We start from the raw sequence: 23,687 nt of genomic DNA, 5'->3' as shown, positions 1-23,687 counted from the left end.
TTTTCACTTTAAGACACTTTAGGGGTAATTATGGGAATAGAGGCCTTGGAACCTTTCTCTTAGAGAGTCTTATACTTCACCTTGTGGGTGGTGTTGACAGACATGGGAAACTCTTTCATTACTGCCTACTTATAGGTGTTCCTACCATGGGTGCTTCAAGAGGTTTTTGTAGGTCTTCCTTCTCTTGAGAGTGCAAGGGTTCATTATGATTACTCTCCTCATCTGATTGTTCTAGCCTTTCTATTTTAGTTTCTAAAATTTTACCTTTGTCCTTCTTAGTGGAAGACCTAGTTTTAATAGATGATGGGGCTTTGGGTGCTCTAGAAATTTCTACCTCTTTTCTTTTCTTCTTTCTAACAATGGAGGGTTCATCCTTGTAAATCTATTTATTAGTTGGTTTAAGACTAGAGGGAGAGGCTTCAGGAGCATTTTCAGCTCTAGGGACAACTTTATAGAATCATGTAGATGTTCTTTCCCTTCATCCTACACCTTGGCCTCTAGGGCCAACTAACCTAGGTTCCACCTCTTTTAACTATGAGAATTCCTCACATGACCCAATTTTTTTCTCACTTAATTCTCTTTCTACATGTGAGTTTATCAAATCATGATGAGAGACTGACTAATCACTTCCTAACTACACTAGAGAAGCTTGCTTCTTAATAATGTTAAGTAGGAAGTTAGGAACGTTTACCTGTCTATAATCATCTCATATGTGAGCCAACAACTTTAAATGTAGGGCATGCATATATTTGTAACATCCCTCACACATGAAATATAAAATGATAGATGCAGTAGGTTGAATAAACTCCATTGGCAAGGATAGTCTCAATGTTCCTTGTTCTTATCAATGTCCAATGGTGGGTCCTAGTGTATGGTGAATTGCTCCCTAGCTGTCATCAAGTCAAACTCTTTCTCCCAATTTTTGCCCTCCTAGGGCAACCCAATGACTTCAACTATTACTTCCTTTGAGAAATCAATTCTTATACCTTTAACTACTGCAATTCCATCTCTTAAGGTTGTCATAAATTGAAGGGCTACTTCTTCATTAAATCTGTTCAAACTAATGCAATAATCCAGCCATCCCCTTCTAAACATTTCACAGCTGGCTACATCTTCCAAAAGAACTCGATGATCAATAGGCTCATTCCTCTATATACCTTTGCCCATGGTTGATTATAGCTAAATTGTAGAAAAACTCTGATGTTCATAACTTAGCAAATCAAGGCTTACAACACTGGCTCTGGTTTTTAAGAAAAATGACATGTACTTGAGAATTTTAATGCACCATATCTCATAATATCCTTTTGCATCAAATTTCATGATTTTTCACATGTATTGGTTTGTCACCCAAACACATTGTAAATCATCATTAAAAGTTAAATAGCTACTTTTAATGTTCTTAATTGCAAAATGATGCAATTGTAGAAGGACAGGTCACCAACATGTGATATCAAATATGCACTAATTTCTAGTCATCTTACTGCTCTTTGAAGTTACATGCAATTTTTGAAAAATAATTTTAAATAGACAATCAAACATCCATTTAAATATTTCCCTCCCCCCAACTAAATGAAGGCATGGGTCCCACCAAGCTAGGATAAGAAAGAGTGAATAAATATAAACAATACCAAATCGTAACAAAGCATGAATAAAATAAAATGCATGCAAAGTTATACAGAAGGTACTTGGTAACTATTGCAGGAAAGATGTTCTTAAATGATCATCAAAATTGACAGAGTGATGGGATGGAATGGTAAGATGGAAGAGAGAAAAGTGGAAGTCGAATGGATGCAAAGAAAGTACTTCAAAAAGAAGTGCTTATTATGAATATCTTGATAAGAGTCAAGAACTAGCAGGAGTTAGGGTAGAAGACCCAAACTTAGTTGCTATAGGAATGATGATATTCTCATTGTGTTGTAATTGCTACAGGAATGCTTCATGGCTGGTTGGTTTATGGTAAAGCTTGAGGTGATGCCCATTGACAAGTAGTTTGAAGAAAATAAGATCAATGGTAGATAACTAAACCACACCATTTGGAAATATGACAACAATCTCGTAGGGTCCTAACTAGCATGTTTGGAACTTTCCTAGATTATGCTAGTATCTTGAGTCATAAAGAAGTGCCCAATTACCTGCAAGAATCATTTTCTATTTGATAAACTTATCATGCCACTATTTTCTTTGGTGTTGAATGAGCTTAGTATTGTTCAATGCTGATTTCATCCATTCATCAAGATTGTTTAAACTCAGGATTTTGGCCTATTGGGAAATATTGAGTTCTATTTTGAGCTTCAAGGTAGTCTTCAATGTTTTATATTCAAATTCAATAGGCATTATGACTGACTTACCATAAACAAGCTCAAATAGAGTAAAATTAGTTGTGGACTTCTAGGTGGTTTTGTAACCCTAGAGAGCTTCAAGAAGGCATGTTTCTCAATCCTTCCTATGAAGTGCTACAATCTTAGCAAGAATAGATTCTAGCTCCCTATTAGTAACTTCAACTTGACCATTAGCTTGAGAATGATAAGGTGATGATTTTCCATGCCTAATAGTATACTCCTTCATAAGAGCAGTTATCAAATTTGATGTAAACTGAGTCTCTTGATCAGATGTCAATTGCTTAGGAACACCAAAACATGTAAAGATGGATTCATAAAATAATTTTTCCACATTGATATCCCTTGGGTGTTTCATGGGTTTAGCTTCCGCACATTTGGTGATATATTTAGTGCACACTAGAATGTAGGATTTGCCTTGTGAAGTAGGCTCAATGGGTCCTACAAAGTCAATCCCCCATTTGTCAAAGGGCATGACATCTACTTGAGGTTGTAGGGGCATTTCATTTGACTTATTGGGTCTTCAAATTCATTGACACTTGTCACATTTCTTTATATATCTAGCAACATCCTTGTGCAGGCTTGGCCAATAATACCTAGTTGTTAAGATTTTGAAGGTTGTTCTTTTGGATACAAAGTGACCTCCACAGGGTTCATCATGACAGGCCTTCAAGACATCATATATTTCATCTTCTCTTAGACACCTACGCATGACTTGATCAGGACCAATATAGAACATAAACCCAACAATGCATTAATAATTAAAGTTCTTTTCTGCTAGTAGCTTTCTAGCCTGGCAGAGAAGTATACTGACATTTTTCCTATGGTGAGGTAGCTAGAAATATCTACATACCAAGGGTTTTGTGTGGCCAATAGAAAGGTGCTCATCTAGAAAACTATCATCAATAGATGCAAGATCATCAGAGAGATCCAACCAAGAGAGAAAGTCAGCTACAACATTGGCCTTACCAGGTTTATCAACTATGGTGATGTCAAATTCTTGCATGAGCAATAGCCATCCAACCAATCTCCTTGAAATTGTAGGGTGGTTCACCAAATATTTTATAGCAGAATGGTAAGTGTGAAAAAATAGCTCATATCTAGTGATGTAATGCCTAAATTTATTGAGAGCGTAAATGACCACAAGTAATTCCTTTTTAGGGACTGTGTAATTAAATTCTACACCTTGCAAATTCTTACTAATGAAATAAATGGCATGTTCAATAGAGTCTACTTTCCATCCTAGCACAACACTAATAGCATAGTCTGATGCATCCATATGAATATGAAAAGGTAAGCCCTAATTGAGTCCTCTCAAAATAGGGGTTGTGGTAAGAACTTCCTTAAGCTATAGGAAGGATGCTGCACAATTAGAATCCCAAACAAATTCAAAATCATTTTTGAGTAGGTTGTAGAGAGGTGTTGCAAGTTGACTAAATTTTTTAATAAATCTTCTATAATATCCAACATGTCCCTAAAAACTTCATACATCCTTCTACTTTTCTAGCATCGACAAGGTACTAATAACTTCAATCTTTGTTGGATATACTTGGATGCCCTTTGATGAAATGAAATGGCCTAGGACAACCCCTTCCTCCATCATCAAAAAACATTTCTCATTGTTTAAAGACAGGTTATAGTCCTGACATATTTTAAGTATTGTTTCTAAATTTGTTTTTGCTTCTTCAAAAGTAACACCATAAATAGTGAAATCATCCATATAGATCTCTATACAATCAAAAAAAAATATCTAAAAAATACTAATGGAAACTCATTGAAATGTGGCTAGGGCATTGCACAAGCTAAAAGGAAATACTTAATAAGAAAACTTTCCCCATGGGAAAATAAAAATTGTTTTCTCTTGATCTTTTGGGGCTATTTGAATTTTATTGTAACCACTAACCATCCAGAAAAGAAAAGTACTTTTTACCAACTAAGTTGTCAATGACTTAGTCTATAAATGGTAATGGAAAATGGTCCTTCTTAGTGGTTGAATTAAGATCCCTTTAGTCTACACAAAATCACCATTTTCCTCCCTTCTTGGGTACTATGACCAAGGGTGAAACCCATTGACTATTGGAGATGGTGTATATAAAACTAGCACTTAATAATTTCTACAATTCATTCTTAACAATATCTTTTAAGACCAGATTAACTCTCCTCTAAGGCTATTTAATAGGTTTGAAATCAGGGCTGATATAAATCTTGTGAGTGCAAAACATAGGATCTAATCCTTTCATGTTCATTTTATCCCAATAAAATGCATTTTGATTCTCCTGTAATAATTGCAACATAGCTTCTTGTTGGGAGTATGATAAGACATTGTTTACAATCAATTTCTTACCTAGACCAATTTCCATCTTAACAACCTTATCTGCCATGAATAATTGAGCAATGGGAGAAGAATCCATCTTGTGAGGTAATAATGAATGGAGAAACTATGAAGCTTCTAAATGATTGAATGAATTTAAAGGTGGTACAATGGTTTCTACAATGCATTTAGCTTGAGGACACATTGGAGATTGTGTTCCATATTTATTTAGAATAATTGATGAAAATATTTCATCTTCTTCTAGATTATCTATGAATGATTCTATTCCTATCATCATCAACTAATGGATGGAATTGGCTTTTGGATCATCATCACCCAAGTTTGGCCAAACTACTTGGTCATCTAGTATTAATGGTTGAGCAGGGGATTATAAAGTTAGGTTCTTGGTATGAACTCCATTGGATATTGGCATCTTCCTAGATCGGCAAGCTATATAAGCATCTGTGATGGTAACCATGGCCTCCCTAAGATTAAAGGATATCCTCCCATACTAGCTTTTGGAGAGAGAACAACAAAATCAATTGGATACTCACCAGAATTTAGGGTGACTAAAACATTTTCTATCATCCCATCCGGTTTAATGGTAGAGCTATTAGTAAGTTGAAGGATGGTGGATGTCTCTCCAAGGCCAATCATATGCAACTAAGACAATACCTCCTTTTTCATGACATCAATAGATGCTCCTAGGTCAACCATAGCATTTTGAACTTGGATGCCATGAATAGTAACTGTAACTACAAGACTCCTAGGGTCAGATTATTTGGGTACAATGAATTTCTCTAGCATTATGTCAGAAAATTGTCCTAGGACATGAGCGGTTTTTGGAACTTTCCTCTTTCTTCTTGGCTACTTAATGGATGCTTCCTTAATAGATTTAGTATAGGTAGGGACTTCCTTAATAGCATCCAACAATGGTATTTTTACTATCATCTATTTCAGCTAATTAAGAAAACCAATGATTGCATGGTTCTCCTTGGATTGGCCTTGTTCTATCAACCTATGGGGAAATAGAGGTTCTTCATCTATAGGAGAGGTATGCTGATTTGATTCCTCTATATGCTCAATCGAAGGATCCTCAATTTTAGTTATTATAGGTTTTTGGGTTGCAGGAAGAGTGGTGTCTGATCTTAAGTGAATATCCTAAAATTTTTGTACTATTGCATTAAAATTCAAAATTTTGACCAATTAATTTATTTATTTTAGATAAGGCCTAGTAGTTTAGAAACTAAATTCAATTTATTAGAGATTCTTCTCTATCAAGTTTTTGATAGATAGTTCATCACAAGTTGAAAACTGCATGTCAAGTTGACATAACCCTAATTTGCTAATTTTTAATTAGAACTTAAGGGCATAGTTTGGTTGACCATGATCTTGCACATACCCTTTTTAACTAATCATTTTATTCATCAATATTTAAAAAAAAAAATATAGGTTAAGTTAGGTAACTTATTTGTCTATTTAGTTCACAAGGTTAGTGATTATAGGTTTACAAACCACCTTCACAAACTCATATATAAAATATGAAGATCAACACATTCTTGTAGGAAAAGTTTCTATCAAGTCAATTCTACCTATTAGATAAGGTAAGTGATGATTATGATTGAACATGAAAGACCTTAAATCAATTTTCAATGAATACTTTAATCTATCTGTGAATCTAAAAAGAATATAAATTTTTAAATATTGGAAAACCATTTTTAGATTTAAAAAAAAAATGTATACGTTAACAATTTGAAAGTTAGCAACCAAGAGGAGGCGGTAGATGAGGAGGATAATTGTGACCTAGATGACTTGCTGGATTTAGGCATTGGTTTCTATTAATAGTGTGTTTGCATGGGATTCTAGCTCATCTCTCTATTTTGGAGTTACCATCTTCTTCTTTTTGTCGAACATGACTCCCCTATTGTAACTATTCATTGGGGCTTCTCTTCCAATTTCTCTTTGTGGGTGAAGTTCACACCCTTATTTTGATGGTTTCACTTGGTTTTTAGAGGGTTTTTAATCTCATTGTACTTTTGACATTGTAGTGACAACATACTTAGTCATTATCTAGCAAAGAATAGTGCAAGCCGATTGCATAGTGCATGCCAAGTGAACAGAGAAAGCCAAGTGATTAGTGCTAGCCCAGTGAACATGTCGAGTATAAGTCTCCAGATAATACATGCCAAGTAATATTATAGTTAGTGTTGATAAATAGTAGATGTTGAGTAGTCAGTGTGTGCTCAGTCACTAAGGTGCCAAGCAAATAGTAAATGCTGAGTGATTCTGGTGGCGAGCAATAGTACATGCCAAGCCATTTAGGAGCTAAGTATCAACACAAAGAGCATAGTAAAGGCCCAACATTAGAGCCTATTAATGTCGAGTAAATAGTCAATGATGAACAATCAATAACATTGATTTTTGTAATGGCACAAACTTCTATTTAAACCATTTTTGGTTGACATGAACATGAATTTTTTATTATAAGAAAGAAGGAAGGAGTCATATTATGCATCCATATGCTATGCATGCAACCAATCAGATTGAGGGAAGCATTAGGCAGTAATAAGGATCAAACACAACTATTGGTTCTAATCTAATTTTTTCTCCATGATGTTTATAAAAGAAGTAAACTCTAAAGGTAACTAATGTTGCAAAGGAGGATACTAAGGAGAGTATTTGGTGCAAGAGAAACATGGAGAAGATGTCTAAGACAAATTTATGCTATGAAAAATTAGTCTAAAAAGAACAAAGACAAACAATGAAAGGTTAGAGAGGATAGATCCAATCAGGAGGATCAAGGGATAACTAGTAAAGAGGAGATCTAACATCAAGCAGTAAGGTGCTAATTGAAGGATCAGGTGTTGAATCATTCTAATAGGTGATACAAAGTAAATCTCTTAACGAAGTAATCTTAATAGGTTTTTATAAATCTCTTAACCAAATTCTTACTTCATTGTGAGTTTAAATCTTTTAGCAAGGTGAGACCTAATAGTTTTTATAAGCCTTTAATAGGCCAGACCTTTAATAGGGTATTCATAGTTTATGATCAAAACTTTGTAGCAATAATTGGCCACACTTTATTGTTGTACTAATGAAGATTTGTCGGTTTCATCCCCACTCCTATTTTACCTTCTCATTGGAGGGTTTCTATGTAACAAGTACTTGTGTTATGTGTTGATTTACTTTATGCTATAGATGTGATGGATGCTTACACATTTCAGTTTACATGTTAAGTTATGATATAGATTAAGGTGAATTGGTTTAGTGGTAAAAGTTTTAAGTGATGGTTCACCACCCCTCCCCCCCTTCAGAACTTATTTTCCCATTATTATTTACAACAATTGGTATCAGAGCTTAGTTATCTAGAAAGGAAAGTTTGATAGCTTTAGTGGAAAGATCTTGGAAATGGAAGTGTACAAATTGAGAAAGACTATACTGAGAACCAAAAGATTGAAATATAGCTTGTCGTACATCAAATAAAGGAGGCAAGAATGAATTATAGAAATAACTAAAGAGAATAGAAGATCTGGCCATCTAGAAAAATGACACTCAATATCAAGAAGAAGATACTAGTAAATTATTTGAGGAAAAGGACTCAAAAGAATTTGATGCAGCAATTGTAGATCTGATGGAAAAAAATGATTCCCTAAATGAAGAAGTTAGGAATTTGAAAAGGGAACAAGAAACACAATCAATATTGTTGTGTGAGATATTTGAATTGAAAAAGAAAGCCGAAGAAGACAAAGTCATGATTGAGAAAACAAAAGATTACTAGCAAAAAGACATGAGGAGAAGTCATCAAATGTGCAAAAGTTTACCTACAATCAGTTGATGATTACAAATCAAGAGATGGAAAGAAAAGACATTGAGATTGTAACCATGAAATCATAGAATGATCTATTACAAAATGAATTAAGAGTAGAGAAGGAATTCATTTAAAGGTTCAACAAACCTAGTGAAGCCATAATCTACTTTGAACAACTGATGAACATGCTAAGGAAAAATAGTCATACTACTAGAGTGGGATATTCTACTACAGAGGTAGGAGAATCATCTAAAAGTGGGGAACAAAGGATTAATAATGGAAAGATCAATAGACCCACTTGTCATCATTGTGGAAAACTAGGTCACACAACAAATATCTACAAGAGCAATAGTGGAAATGAAAACCGTAAGAAGAAATACAAGGGATACTACTATAACTAGATGAAGTAAGGACATTAGGCACATGAATGTAGGACAAAGAGCATCAAAAATTAGAAATTAGAAGGTTACTATTACAACTATTAGAAGTATGGACACATGACATATGAATGTATATCTAAACCTAAGTGGACATCAAATAAGAAAACATAGGTACATCATTAAGGTAATTCTTATGATTAGGATTACAACACAAAGTAAAATTATCACTATTGTGAAGAATACAATCATATTTTTAAAAATTGCATAAGGAAAAAATTTAGAGGGAATTACAATAGATGGTTGAATGAGATGGTATGCTTTAGTTGTCTTAAGACTAGTCATGTAAGTAGAAATTGTCCAACTCAATAACTTGCATGCAGCAATGAGTTCAAGAAAGGCAAAGGAAAGGTTGATACTCAGAAGGTGAAGATGAAAATGAACAAGACTTGGGGAAAGAAGGAAGATTGAAACACTTAAATCCAAGATGAGGTCACTTTATTTAATGAATCAAGTGGTCACATCACCCCCAACTAGGCAATCAAAGGTATGTGTGGAATTGGCACTTGAAATGTTATATTTTACATCAATTCTAAGCAATTAAGTAATAAAAATTCCATCAACATATATTATGATGCAATGAAGGGATTAGGAGAAAGAGATAATTTATCAATTTTTTGTTGTTGAGTATTGGAAGTATTGTAGTAAGTTTCAAGTAATGAGGTACTATAGTGAGTGCCAAGCTAGCTATGTTAGTTGAGTGAATAAAAAAAGCCTTATGGTAACTAAGCTTACAACTGTATATTTAGTAAGCATTAATTGCAAGGTTTAAAAGGCTGTATACTCATTTTTTTGAGTCATTTGCTTTTACCAAAAGATTGAAGTGCATGAAGGCAATTTGAGAAAGAGATTCTAGCAACCACATATTAGATTCAACTACTAGATGGTATTTTACATCGATTTGAAAGGTATTTCACTTGTTCTGAGTTATCTTGTTTCACATTTTTGCAAACCCTAGCAAGTGAAATATGGCAGTGAGTTCATCAACAAAGAGGTTTTTAATGTTTAGTTGATTAGTAATGATGTGAGACAACCTCCATTTTGAGCTATTCCTAAGATCACATATAATGGAGATCCACCTGGTGCATTATTGACTATTCCACCTAAGGATTTGATGATTCAGGATGTTAGATGTTGTTACACATGCAAGGTTGGAGAATTTGTTTTAGATTGTGGTGACTAATTAGGGAAGTGATGTACATACTCCATAATTCCTTGACCAACATATAATTATTAATTATAAACCCAAAGCAATAAAAGTATTTGTATAAAAGGGCTTAGGGTTAGGGATTGTTTCATTGTGGTGATGCAAATCTTGGTGTCTTGTGTTCTTTTCTATGTGATCTATTATTTTCTAATATTTTTTATATTTGCATGTAATTTTTATCTCTGTTCGTGGTTTAATCCTAACAAGTGGTATTAGAGCGAGGTTGTTTTTTAGTTATCCTCTACAGGAAAATCTCATAGTTGAGTGGGAGTGATGGTAGACAAGGGTAAGTTGAGGGTTGACAGGTTTAATGGGCAGAACTTTTAGTAATAGAAGATGTAAATGGAAGACTATCTCTATTAGAAGGATTTATGGAAGACATTAGAAGGAAAAACCAAGAATCGGGGATCAATGTCAAATGATGACTAAGATCTTTTTGATAGAAAGGAACTTGGAAGCATTTGATTATGCTTGGCACCATTGGTTGCATTTAATATTACAAAAGTGAAGACAACACAAAAGTTGATGCAAACCCTAGTGAAACTGTATGAAAAGCCCTCTGCTTCAAACAAGGTATTTCTCATGAAGCATTTATTTAATATGACAATGACATAAGCTGGATCTATTGCAAATCATTTAAATGAGTTTAATACTATTACTAGTCAATTATCTTTTGTGGATATCAATTTTGATGAAAAAGTTAGGGCTCTCTTGATTTTGTGTTCTTTGCCTGAAAGTTGGAATGGCTTGGTAATGGTTGTGACTAATTCTATTCCTAGATCTAGTACCCTAAAATATGATTATGTGATTAGTGTTATTTTGAGTGAGGAAACTCATAGGAAAACCTCAAATGGATCTACATTAGGAAGTTCTTTGAAAGTACAAAGTTGGGTCAAAATGAATGAGAGAGGAAGTAATTTTGAAAATCATGAAAAATCAAGAGGAAATTCAAAGGGGAGGAGGTCTCAATCGAGAGGACTAAACAACTGTTGGTACTATGGGAAACTAGGGCATAAAAGGAAAGATTGTTGGAATAAAAAAAAAATGAAGGAGATAAATCAGATGGAGACAAGGAGGCAAATGTGGTAAGTGACAAATCCAAAGAGGATGCTTTTTTTCTATCTTTAGAAAATGTTGATGATTCATGGATTTTAGATTCTCGTGCTTCATTTCATGCTACACCTCGTAGAGGTTATTTCATTGATTATGTACAAGGGGATTTTGGACTTATTTATTTGGTGGATAATGAACCTTGTCAGATTGTTAGAAAGAGAAAAGTTGAGATTAAGTTGTAGAATGGGAATCATTGGCTACTACATGAGGTAAGACATGTTCCAAGGTTGAGTAAGAGTTTAATTTTAGTATGACAACTGGCTCATGAGGGTTGTGTAGTTACTTTTGATAATAAAAATTGGAAGATTTCAAAAGGTTCCCTGGTAGTAGCAAAAGGTGTGAAAGTAGGCACCTTATATCTTTGTACAGGTCATATTGTTCCTTCTACTTTAATTGTTTTAGAGAAAAATGAATATTCAGGAATAGTTGTTGTAGTTGAGCAGGGAGAACAAATAGCTGCTATAGATTCTGATACAACATTGTGGCACAATAGACTTGTTCACATGAGTGAGAAAGGTATTAAATTATTTCATTCAAAGAAAGTTTTACCAGGTCTAAAATGTGTTAATATGGATTTCTATGAAAGTTGTGTGTATGGAAAATAAAAGAGAGTGAGTTTTGTGAAGACTGGAAAGGAAAATAAAAGGGATAAATTAGAGCTTGTGCATACATATGTATGGGGACCAGGTCAGGTATCTTCCCTTGGTGGCTCTCATAATTATGTTACATTCATTGACGATGCAACTCAAATAGTATGGGTTTATTTCCTTAGATAGAAATCTAATGTATTTCAAACTTTTAAGAAATGGAAATGCTTAGTTAAAAATGAGACTGGTAAGAAATTAAAATGTCTCAAATCTAATAATGGTGGTGAGTATTGTAGTGATGAATTTGAAGATTATTGCTCCACTAATAGTATTCATAGATAGAAAATTGTTCCAAGAACTCCATAGGAAAATGGAGTGTGGAAGAAGCATGAGGTTGAATGCTAGGTTGCCGTTACACATGCAGGTGGAGGTTGTCAATATTGATATATATTTGATTAATAGAGATCCATCTACTCCTTTGGGTTGTGGTATTCTAGAGGAAGCATGAAATGGTAAGAAGGTAAGTTATTCTTTTCTCAAAACTTTCGATTGTAAAGCATTTTCTCATATAGATTCTAAAAATAGAACCAAGCTAGAAGCTGATTCAAAGAAATATGTATTTTTTGGATATGGCATTAATGAATTTGGTTATAAGATTTGAGATTTTGAAAATCATAAAATTGTAAAAAGCAAGGATGTCATATTCAATGAGAATGTGTTGTACAAAGATCTATTGCAACAACATGAGAAGAAATAAGATGATTATATAGTGTTGGATGATACTCCAAAAGATGATGTTCCAACCATTCCTCATGATATGAAACAACCACAAAAAAAATACCACACACATCAATGAATGTTAGATGGTTAACAAGACAAATTAGACCTCTAGAAAGATTTTCTCCCTCTTTGTATTCTATTTTACTTATTGATGCTGGTGAACTTGAATGTTATGATGAAGCTGTGCAAGTGGATACTAAGATTTAGTGGGAGTCTACACTGAAAGATACATGGACTCTTTGTTGAGAAATAAGACATGGAATTTATGCAAGCTGCCTATAGGTAAAAGGGCTTTACAGAATAAGTAGGTTTACAGGTTAAAAAATGATAATGGAGGTAAGAAAAGATTTAAAGCTAGGTTGGTTGTAAAAGGATTTGCACAAAAAAAGGGCATTGATTTTGATGAGATTTTTTCTCTTGTTGTTAAAATGACTTCTGTCCATACTATTTTAAGTATTGTGGCTACTGCAGATTTGTGTTTGGAGTAGCTTGATGCTAAAAAAACCTTCCTTTATGGTGATTTGGATGAAGAAATATATATGGCTCAACCACAAGGATTTGAGGTCAAAGGTAAGAAGAACTTAGTGTGCAAATTAAAGAAAAGTTTATATGGCTTGAAGCAAGCATCTCAGCAATGATATCTAAAATTTGATAGTTTTATGCATGAGCATGGATATAGTAGGTTTCATTCAAACCATTGTGTTTACTTTGAGAGGTTGGATGATGACAACTGCATTATTTTATGTTTATATGTTGATGATATGCTTGTAGCTGGGTCTAACATGGGTTAGATTAAGGGGCTAAAATGCCAGCTAGCACATGCATTTGCTATGAAGAATTTGGGGGTAGGAAAAAAAATCCTTGGTATGAAGATTTATAGAGATGGGAAGAATAGGAAATTGATGCTACAAAAAGCTAATTATGTTGAGAAGGTGTTGCATAATTTATCTATGGAGAATGCTAAAGTTTTTAGCACACCTTTTTCTAGTCATTTGACTAAGGAGATGTGTCCCAAGACACAATAAGAGGAGGATAAGATGTCAAAGGTACCCTATGCTTCAGCTCTAGGAAGCTTGATGTATGCTATGGTATGTACTAGGTTAGATATTGCACATGTAGTGGGAGTCATTAGTAGGTATATGAGTCATCCAAGAACTGAGCATTGGAATGTATTTAAATGTATTCTTAGATATCTAAGAGGAACATGTAGTAAATTTTTATACTTTAGGGACTCTATTACTGATCTATAGGGCTACGTTGACTTAGATTTGGTAGGGGATATTGATACAAGGCGAAGCACTATGGTTTATGTCTTTACTGTTGGTGGATTAGCCATGAGTTGGGCTTCTAGATTACAAAAGGTTAATGCTTTATCCACTTCAGAGGCATAGTGTATTGTAGCTACAGAGGTAGCCAAAGAGATGATATGGCTTTAGTTCTTCTTGGAAGAATTGGGGCATCCACAATGAGATAATTATTTGTTTATAGATAGTTAGAGTGCCATTCATCTTGCAAAGAATTTAGCTCTGTATTCAACGACCAAACACATATAGTTGGTACCATTTCATTCGGTCAGTTTTGGATGATGTACGGTTAAAGCTGGACAAGATACATATAGATGACAATCTAATAGATATGTTTATAAAGGTAGTAACAAGGGAGAAGCTAAACTCCTCTTCAACTTCATTTGGTCATCTAGATTGAACATGAATAAAATAACAATAGAGTCTAGGGTGGTTTTTTCTAGGGGGAGCCTCATGGAGTATCAACATAGCTATAGGATCAATCTACAAGTGGGAGATTGTTGTTCAGTGTGGAGCCTGATCAGTCCCCAAGTGAGAGATTGTTAAACTATGGTGACTAATCAGGGCAGTACTGATACTCCATAATTCCTTGGTGGTAAAATTATTGTACATACTAATTTTGGGCCATGTAATTATTAATGAAAACCCTAAAGTGATAAAAATACTTGTATAAAATGGCGTAGGGTTATAGATTGTTTCATTTTTGTGATGCAAATCTTGGTGTCTTGTGTTCTTTTTTGTGTGATCTATTATTTTTTAACATTATTTATATTTTCATATAATTGTTATCTTTGTCCATGGTTTAATCCTAACAAGTTAGAGACTTGGAAATTAGAGAAACTTATCATAAGTTGTGTGAGAATGGTGTTTTGAAAGAAGAGAAAAAAAATCATAGAGTGAAAAGGGTTAGCATGAGCTCTCAATTTCCTACAAATGTTCAAAATAGAATGGATAAAGATTATATTGAGCTAAATATATGATAGTCAGCTATGGTTAGAAAATGGTCCTATAAAAACATCAAAGAGGATCATTCATAAAGTGACAGGGTATCCTACCCTAGATAGGCCAAAGACATTGAGAAGCAAAGAAAAAGAAGCACTTTAGAAGAATACTGGAGTTGTATGGAACAAGAGATGAATGTCAATAGATATCATTTCAAATATTATTATTGCATTCATAGTGAGAGTGATCACACACAGATTCTACAAATTGAGTTGACTCAATAATGTACCATGCATTTTGATTGACCTAGGTTACGAGGTCATAAAGAAAGATCATGCCTATGACATAGACGAGCTACAACTTCACCAACTATTAGAAAACCTAGAAGGTATCAGAAAAGTGAAGAGATCACAATATAAGATTGGTTCATTCATTGTTTGAATGTTATTTTATGTGTAAAATAATTTTCCTACATTTCACAATGTAGTATGGAAGTATAGTTGATCTATTACCAAATAGATAGGTGAATTCATTGAGCAACTAGGATTTTTTTTTTTTGATTCAGTTATGACTAGTTATTTTGAAGACTTCAAGAAATGAATGAAGCAAACGTAAAGAATTCCCATATCTCTAGTGGAGCAACATTATAATGATGTTTGTTTCCTAGAGAATGCTAACTATAGCTATTTTTAGACAATTATTCCAAGGGTTAGATGGTTGAGACCATTACCATATGAGATAGATTTTGATGAGGCATTAGCAATCATCATTGCATTGTTGGCAGAAATAATTGACAAGGATGCCACACCATTTGGGAATTATGAAAATGTCAAGTAGAGGATCACCATAGACTTGAAAACTAGCATAGTTACTAGAAAGAAAAACAAGATGGTGAAGAAACTTAAAGAGAAGTTTGGTGAAGGAGATGAGGAAGAAGTAGAAGAAAAAGAAGGTCAAGGACCTTTGCAATTGACACAAGGACAAGGAGAAGATCAAGCTTCAAAAGATGAAGAGAAAGCTAAGAAATAACCAAAGAAATTTGATAAGAAGAGGAAGGCTCAACCAAAGAAAGTAGAGAAATGAAAGAAAGTGGAAAATAAGGAGCAATAGGAAGTAATCTTCACCTTGGGCTACCCATGTACAAGTGAAGGAAGTTCAATCAACAAAAGTTAAAAAGAAGAATTATACAACAAAGCCGAGCATACTTACTGAGAGAATGAAGATAAGTTTGAAAATTCAAGAGGAATTAGATGAGGAAAGGATAGAATCAGATGACAATAGTCAATTCAATGTGATAAGCCATAATCTTTCATCTAATATTGAAGACCTATGTGACAATATAAAGAGTAATGCAGATTTGTCAAGTTTTTTGCATATTCATTTTGATAAGTTAGATAATGGAGATAAGCATAATATAGAAGAATCTATTTATGATATGATGGCTACTTTTAAAAATAGTTGATTAGAAATTGCTAACTCATTACCCAAAAGCTTATGTAAAAGAGTTGAGCATAAATGGAAGTTCAATATGGAGACTGAAAAATAAATCAAGGAGGCTACCTTGTCTCAAGTGATGCCTAAATTTGATAAAAAAAAAAAATCACAAAGGCTATAGAGAACCACACAGGGATATTTTATCCTAAATACAAGCCTTTCATATGTTGAGAAGAAGAGCTAAAGAGGTGGTAACCTAGAGAAAATTACTTTGGAAAAAAATCTATAGGTTGACCACAAAATCAGTTGAACCAGTGGAAGTGTAATGTCCCATTTAGGGCTATACCTCTAATTGCTCTTAGTTTCAATTATGACCTTATGAATAACTTCAATTATTGTTCTATAGTTGGAAATATATTGAATTTTTCTTCATTATAATTGTTCTACAATCCATATATGGAACGATGATTCAAAGGTGAATATTTAATAAATATTCATTCAAGACAATGGTGGGACTGTTTTGATGGAAAATTAGATATACTTTGCTGTTGGGATCCCAATTGATTAATGTGCGAGTATTCCTCAATGTCCTTTTCTAAGTGCTCTTCATATTGTACTTCTGCATAAGTATTTTATTATTGTGTATATTCTATTTGCTATGTATCTAGTTTTAAGAATGATGAATCCAAAAGCAGTAAATGACCTGATCATGAGTAAATTTCTTTGCTTTGGTTTGTATTCTTTTATGAATTCTTGTGACATCACTTGCTAGGCTTATTGTTTGGATTTTTTTAACTAGATGAAAGTAATCCTCTTTGTATTGGAAATTCTAGAATTTAGACTATTAAGAGGAATCTACATATATATTTTTGTTTCTCCTTCAATGAGTGTGTGTTCTTAATATTCCCCAATGATTTTTTTATCCTTACTATCACGTGCCTTTATTTTTTTGATGCTCACTACTTAACCATTTGAACACTTAATTGTGTATGTTGTAATGTCTAATCTCCTAAGTAGTTGTCTACTAATTGTGGCTAATTTACATTCTTCCTTTTAGAATCACTCTTCTTGCCTAAATATCTCTATGAATCTTCGATGGTTCCTTCCTATTAATGCTGATGTGGAAACTAAGTGTTCGTATCTTCCTTAATCACCTTAGTTCTTATTTTATGCCAACAAGATGGTGTGTTTGCTATACCCAAAATCTACACTCCTTAAATGCTTGCGGGTTTTCATATATTATGTGGCTTCCTCCCCGTGAGTTGGTCAATGCTATTCTCCCATCCTTGATGATGCTAATTCCACACCTCCAAAATGGTGAACCAGCTACACATCCCAGTTGTCCTCCTTTAACTCTACTTAAATATTACTTAACTTGCCTAAGTGGATGTGTCTCTTAATATGATCAATTTATAGATTATGTAATGACATTGGTTTAATGATATAAGCTGTGTTTTTTTGATCTTTATTACTATAGTTTATTGCATTAATTAGATATATAAATTGGTTAGTTTTTAGGTTAGTATATTTTGTATTTTGTTTAATAAATTTATATTTAAATGTCTATAATGTAAATGCCATCGGTTAGACCTAGTTATTAATGTATGTATATTATATAATTTATTCATTTATGTATATTATATAATTTATTTATTTATTAATTTTTATTTCTAATAATGTTTATATATTATTATTATTATGGATAATATTAATTTATATTAATATGAATAATATAAATAATTAAGTAGAATAAATAGACCATAAATATTTATCTATTTAGTGTATCAATATTATTTCTTTTGTGAAAAATCGACAATAGTATATGGACTATTATTATATTTTATTCAATTAAAATTAGAGGATTCCCTTTTAGGAGGGATCATGGCAGTCTCTCCTCAAAATTGCTTGTTCTCAAGCAATATCACTCATACACAAGCTCTTTCATAGACAAGAAATAGATTTTCATACAAAAGGCCTAGAAGATTTTATAAAACATACATCTTTAATGAATGAAAACATGGAGTAGACACGATGCAGAAAGCTGAAGAGATGAAGCATACACGATGCAAACACATTCTACATTCTTTATTGATTCTCTATAATTTATTTCTCACAATGAAATAGAGGTAAGAAATTAATTTACAAAATATACTTCCCTAGTATGTTTTATTGATCATGATTCCTACAAGAACAAATAATCATTAGCATGCACATCTATATAATAGCCTCAAAGAAAATTTGAGAAAATTATTTCTAAACAATATCCTACCAAGCCCAAGAGCAAAACTTTGGCCCCCTTGGCCTTAATGGAAATCATCAATCATCCAATGTGGTGGTCTACTTGGTAGATTCTTAACTAAATTAATTTGACATGTTGTCAAATTTTTTCTTAACTTAACCAATCTAAGCCTAGGAGCCAAACTTTGGCCCTCATGGCCTTGAGGAAGATATTCTATCATTCCATCAAGGTGGTCTACTTAGATTTCCATCTTAACATTTATTTCCAATCCAAGCCCAACAGAAATTTTTTTGTCCTCTTGGCTTTGCCGGCAACACTTTGGCATCCATCAAGGTGTTCTACTTAGATGGTAATCTTATTCTTCTTAAATATCCTATCTAAGTCCAAGAGTGAAACTTTGGCCCTCTCAGCCTTGATGGCAGCACTTGACATCCATCAAGGTGGTCTACTTAGGAGGTGATTTGATTTATAATTATTATAATCCATTTTATTACATATATATAATCACTACTAAAATTGCAGCTCATCTAGTTCTTGTTGGTCCTTTGCATTTTCATTATGTTCTTGATTATATTTAGGTCTCTTATTTACTTTGTCCTTTGCTTCCTCATCATGTGTAGTGTCCATTTTTTGAACTTGGCTTCTCTTCCCACATGTGTGTCCTAATTCTTAGCTCTCTTAGCAATGAAAGCATAAATTTTTTCTTTTTAGTTCATCACGATAGCTCTTGAGCTCTCTTCTACATTTATGGCCATGTTCCCATGGTTCCTTTCAATGGTAACATAACTCATTCTTCTGGAAGTTCTTGGAGTGATTTCTTCCCATTTCATAATGTCTGGAATGTTTGCTAGGTGCACGGTTCTTGGATCCATCATTCATTTGGTGTGTATCAAATTTTAATGCCTTTTGGATGACATCTTCTAGTTTTTTTGGTTCATGTGCTCCCACCATGCTCTTGATTGATTCCTTCAATCCATCTATAAATAAATAGGTGTGTCTCTTTTGTGATATTTTAGGTACCATGGATGATAATCTTTTTAATTCTGTAGCAAATTCCATCACTGATCCCTCTTGTCTAAGTTGAGTTAATCTTTTGAAGTACCATTTTGCGTCTATTTGATCAAATCATTTTATGAGTTTTTGGGTGAATTCATCATAACTCTTAATTTATTTATGTCCTTGGTTGTTAAGTCCATGTTGCCACCAGTCTTGTGCTACTCCTCTTAAATGAAGGATAGCAAATTGGATAGCACTTTTTTATGTCATAGGATTTAAGGAAAGATATGTATCCAACATTTGTACCCATGAGCATGTTGTAGTTCTTTCTATTCCATCAAATTTTGGAAGACTCACTTTATTTATCTCCTCTCTTAGTCCTTTCTCTTGGTGTATTTGTCTCTTTCTACTCGATAGTGACTTCAGGTGAGCATCACAATAATCTTTAAATAGTATATCCCTTCTAAGTTCAGGATCAATTCTTGAGTACTCATTTATAATTTCATTTATATTATTTACTTCATTTCCCTCATCCTTGTTTACTTGTTCTCCTCTAGGTAGGAATGGGGGTCTTGTGGGTCTATGCTCTGATTCTACTATATGCAACTGATTATTATCATCTTCATATTGGTGAGAATTTGTATCTCTCCCATTTTTTTTATATTATGAAGGGCTTCCAAGATGAGTTGATTTGTTTCACTTTGCTCAGTTATAGCTCGAGCATTTCTTTCAGTTTGTTCCATGAGTTCTTGAGTAGTTCGGTTCGTCCATTCCATGAAAGATTTTCATTCATGACTTATTTGATTGTTCATTTTGGTGGACTTCTTCCTTCCTTCCCTTTCTAATGCTCTCTAATCCCTTTGGTGTTTTTGCATTTACTACTTTCCACAGGCTGGCAAGAAAGATGGCTCTGATACCACTTATAATGTCTCGTTTAGGGCTATACCTCCAATTGCTCTTAGTTTCAATTAAGACCTTATGAATAACTTCAATTATTGTTCTATAGTTGGAAATATATTAAATTTTTCTTCACTATAATTTTTCTACAGTCCATATATGGAACGATGATTCAAAGGTGAATATTTAATAAATATTCATTCAAGACAATGGTGGGACTGTTTTGATGGAAAATTAGATATACTTTGCTACTGGGATCCCAATTGATTAATGTGGGAGTATTCCTGAATTTCCTTTTCCAAGTGCTCTTCATATTGTACTTCTACATAAGTATTTTATTGTTTTGTATATTCTATCGACTATATCTCTAGTTTTAAGAATGATGAATCCAAAAGCAATAAATTACTTGATCTTGAGTAATTTTTTTTGCTTTGGTTTGTATTCTTTTATGAATTCTTGTGACACATTCACTTGCTAGGCTTATTGTTTGGATTATTTTAACTGGCTAAAAGTAATCCTCTTTGTATTGGCAATTTTGGAATGTAGACTATTAAGCGGAATCTAAATATATATTTGTTTCTCCTTCAATGCGTGTGTGTTCTTAATATTCTCCAAATATGTTTTTATCCTTACTAACACATGCCTCTATTTTTTTGATACTTACTACTTAACCATTCAAACACTTACCTACGTATGTTGTAATGTCTGATCTCCTATGCAATTGTCTACTAATTGTGAATGATTTATATTGCTCCTTTTAGAATCGTTCTTCTTACTCGAATATGTCTAAGAATATTTGATGGTTCCTTCCTATTAATATTGATGTGGAAACTAAGTGTTTGTATCTTCCTTAATCACCTCAGTTCTTCTTTTATGTTGATGGGATGGTGTGTCTACTATACCCAAAATTTGTACTCCTTAAATGCCTACGGGTTTTGATATATTATGCAGCTTCCTCCCCGTGAGTTGGTCAATTTTATTCTCCCATCCTCAATGATGCTCATTCCACACCTTCAAAAATGTTTAGTTAGCTACATATCCATGTTGTCCTCTTTTGACTCCACTTAAATATCGCTTAACTTGCCTAAATATATATATTGGTTAGTTTTTAGGTTAGTATATTTTGTATTTTGCTTATTATATTTATATTTAAATGTCTACAATGTAAATGTCATCGTTTAGACCTAGTTATTAATGTATGTATATTATATAATTTATTGATTTATTAATTTATATTACTAATAATGTTTATATATTATTATTATTATGGATAATATTAATTTATATTAATATGAATAATATAAATAATTAAGTAGAATAAATAGACCATAAATATTTATCTATATAGTATATCAATATTATTTCTTTTTTGAATAATCGACAATAGTATATGGACTATTATTATATTTTATTCAATTATAATTATAGGATTCCCTTTTAGGAGGGATCATGATAGTCTCCCCTTCTCAAAATTGCTTGTCCTCAACCAATATCACTCATAGACAAGGTCTTTCATAGATAAGAAACATATTTTCATATGAAATGCCTAGAAGATTTTATAAAACATACACCTTTAATGAATGAAAACACGGAGCAAACACGATGCAGACTGTCATGACCCCTCCTAAAAGGGAATCCTATAATTATAATTGAAAGAAATATAATAATAGTCTATAGATAAATATTTATGGTCTATTTGTTCTACTTAATTATTTATACTATTCATATTAATATAAATCAATATTATCCATAATAATAATAATAATATATAAAAATTATTAGTAATATAAATAAATAAATAAATAAATAATATAACATAATATACACATTAATAACTAGGTCTAACTGATGGCATTTAGATTATAGACATTTAAATATAAATATAATAAATGACATACAAAATATACTAATCTAAAAACTAACCTATATATATATGTGTGTGTGTGTGTGTGTGTATGTATAACTATGTATATATATATGTATATATATGTGTATATATATATTATATATATACATATATATACATAGATGTGTGTATATATATATATAATATATATATATATATATATATATGTATAGATATATATATATATACATATGTATGTATGTATAACTATGTATATATATATATGTATGTATGTATAACTATGTATATATATACATAGTTATACATACATACATATGTATATATATATAAATATATATATATATATATATATATATGTATATATATATATACATATATATATATATATACATATATGTATATATATATATACATATATGTATATATATATATACATATATGTATATATATATATACATATATGTATATATATATATATATATATATATATATGTAGATGTATATAATTAATACATAAACTATAGTAATAAAGATTAAATAAACACAGCTTATATCATTAAATTGATGTCATTACATAATCTATAAATTGATCATATTAAGGGACACGTCCACTTAGGCAAGTTAAGCGATATTTAAGTGGAGTCAAAGGAGGACAACATGGATATGTAGCTGACTCACCATTTTTGAAGGTGTGGAACGAGCATCATCGAGGATGGGAGAATAGCATTGACCAACTCACAGGGAGGAAGCCGCATAATATATCAAAACCTGCAAGCATTTAAGCAGTGCAGATTTCAGGTATAGTAGACATACCATCCCGTCGGCATAAAAGAAGAATCGAGGTGATTAAGGAAGATACAAATGCTTAGTTTCCACATCAGCATTAATAGGAAGGAACCATCAAATATTCTTAGAGATATTCAGGCAAGAAGAGCGATTCTAAAAGGAACAATATAAATCAGTCACAATTAGCAGATAGCTGCTTAGAAGAAAAAACATTAAAACATATGTAGGTAAGTGTTCGAATGGTTATGCAGTGAGCATTAAAAAAATAGTGGCACATGTTAGTAAGGATAAAAACATCATTGGAGAATCTTAAGAACACACACTCATTGAAGGAGAAACAAATATATATGTAGATTCCTCTTAAAAATCTACATTCTAGAATCGCCAATACAAAGAGGATTATTTTCAGCCAGTCAATAAAATCCAAACAATAAGCCTAGCAAGTGAATGTGTCACAAGAATTCATAAAAGAATACAAACCAATGCAAACAAATTTACTCAGGATCAAGTCATTTACTGCTTTTAGATTCATCATTCTTAAAACTAGATACATAGCAGATAGAATATACAATACAAAGAGCACTTGGAAAAGGACATTGAGGAATACTCGCACATTAATCAATTGGGATCCCAGCAGCAAAGT

The sequence above is a fragment of the Cupressus sempervirens genome, chromosome 3 (assembly GCF_028749045.1).
Source record: "Cupressus sempervirens isolate cs-2001-9-10 chromosome 3, ASM2874904v1, whole genome shotgun sequence".
NCBI lineage: Eukaryota > Viridiplantae > Streptophyta > Pinopsida > Cupressales > Cupressaceae > Cupressus > Cupressus sempervirens.
Note: the sequence above shows the minus strand (reverse complement) of the source record.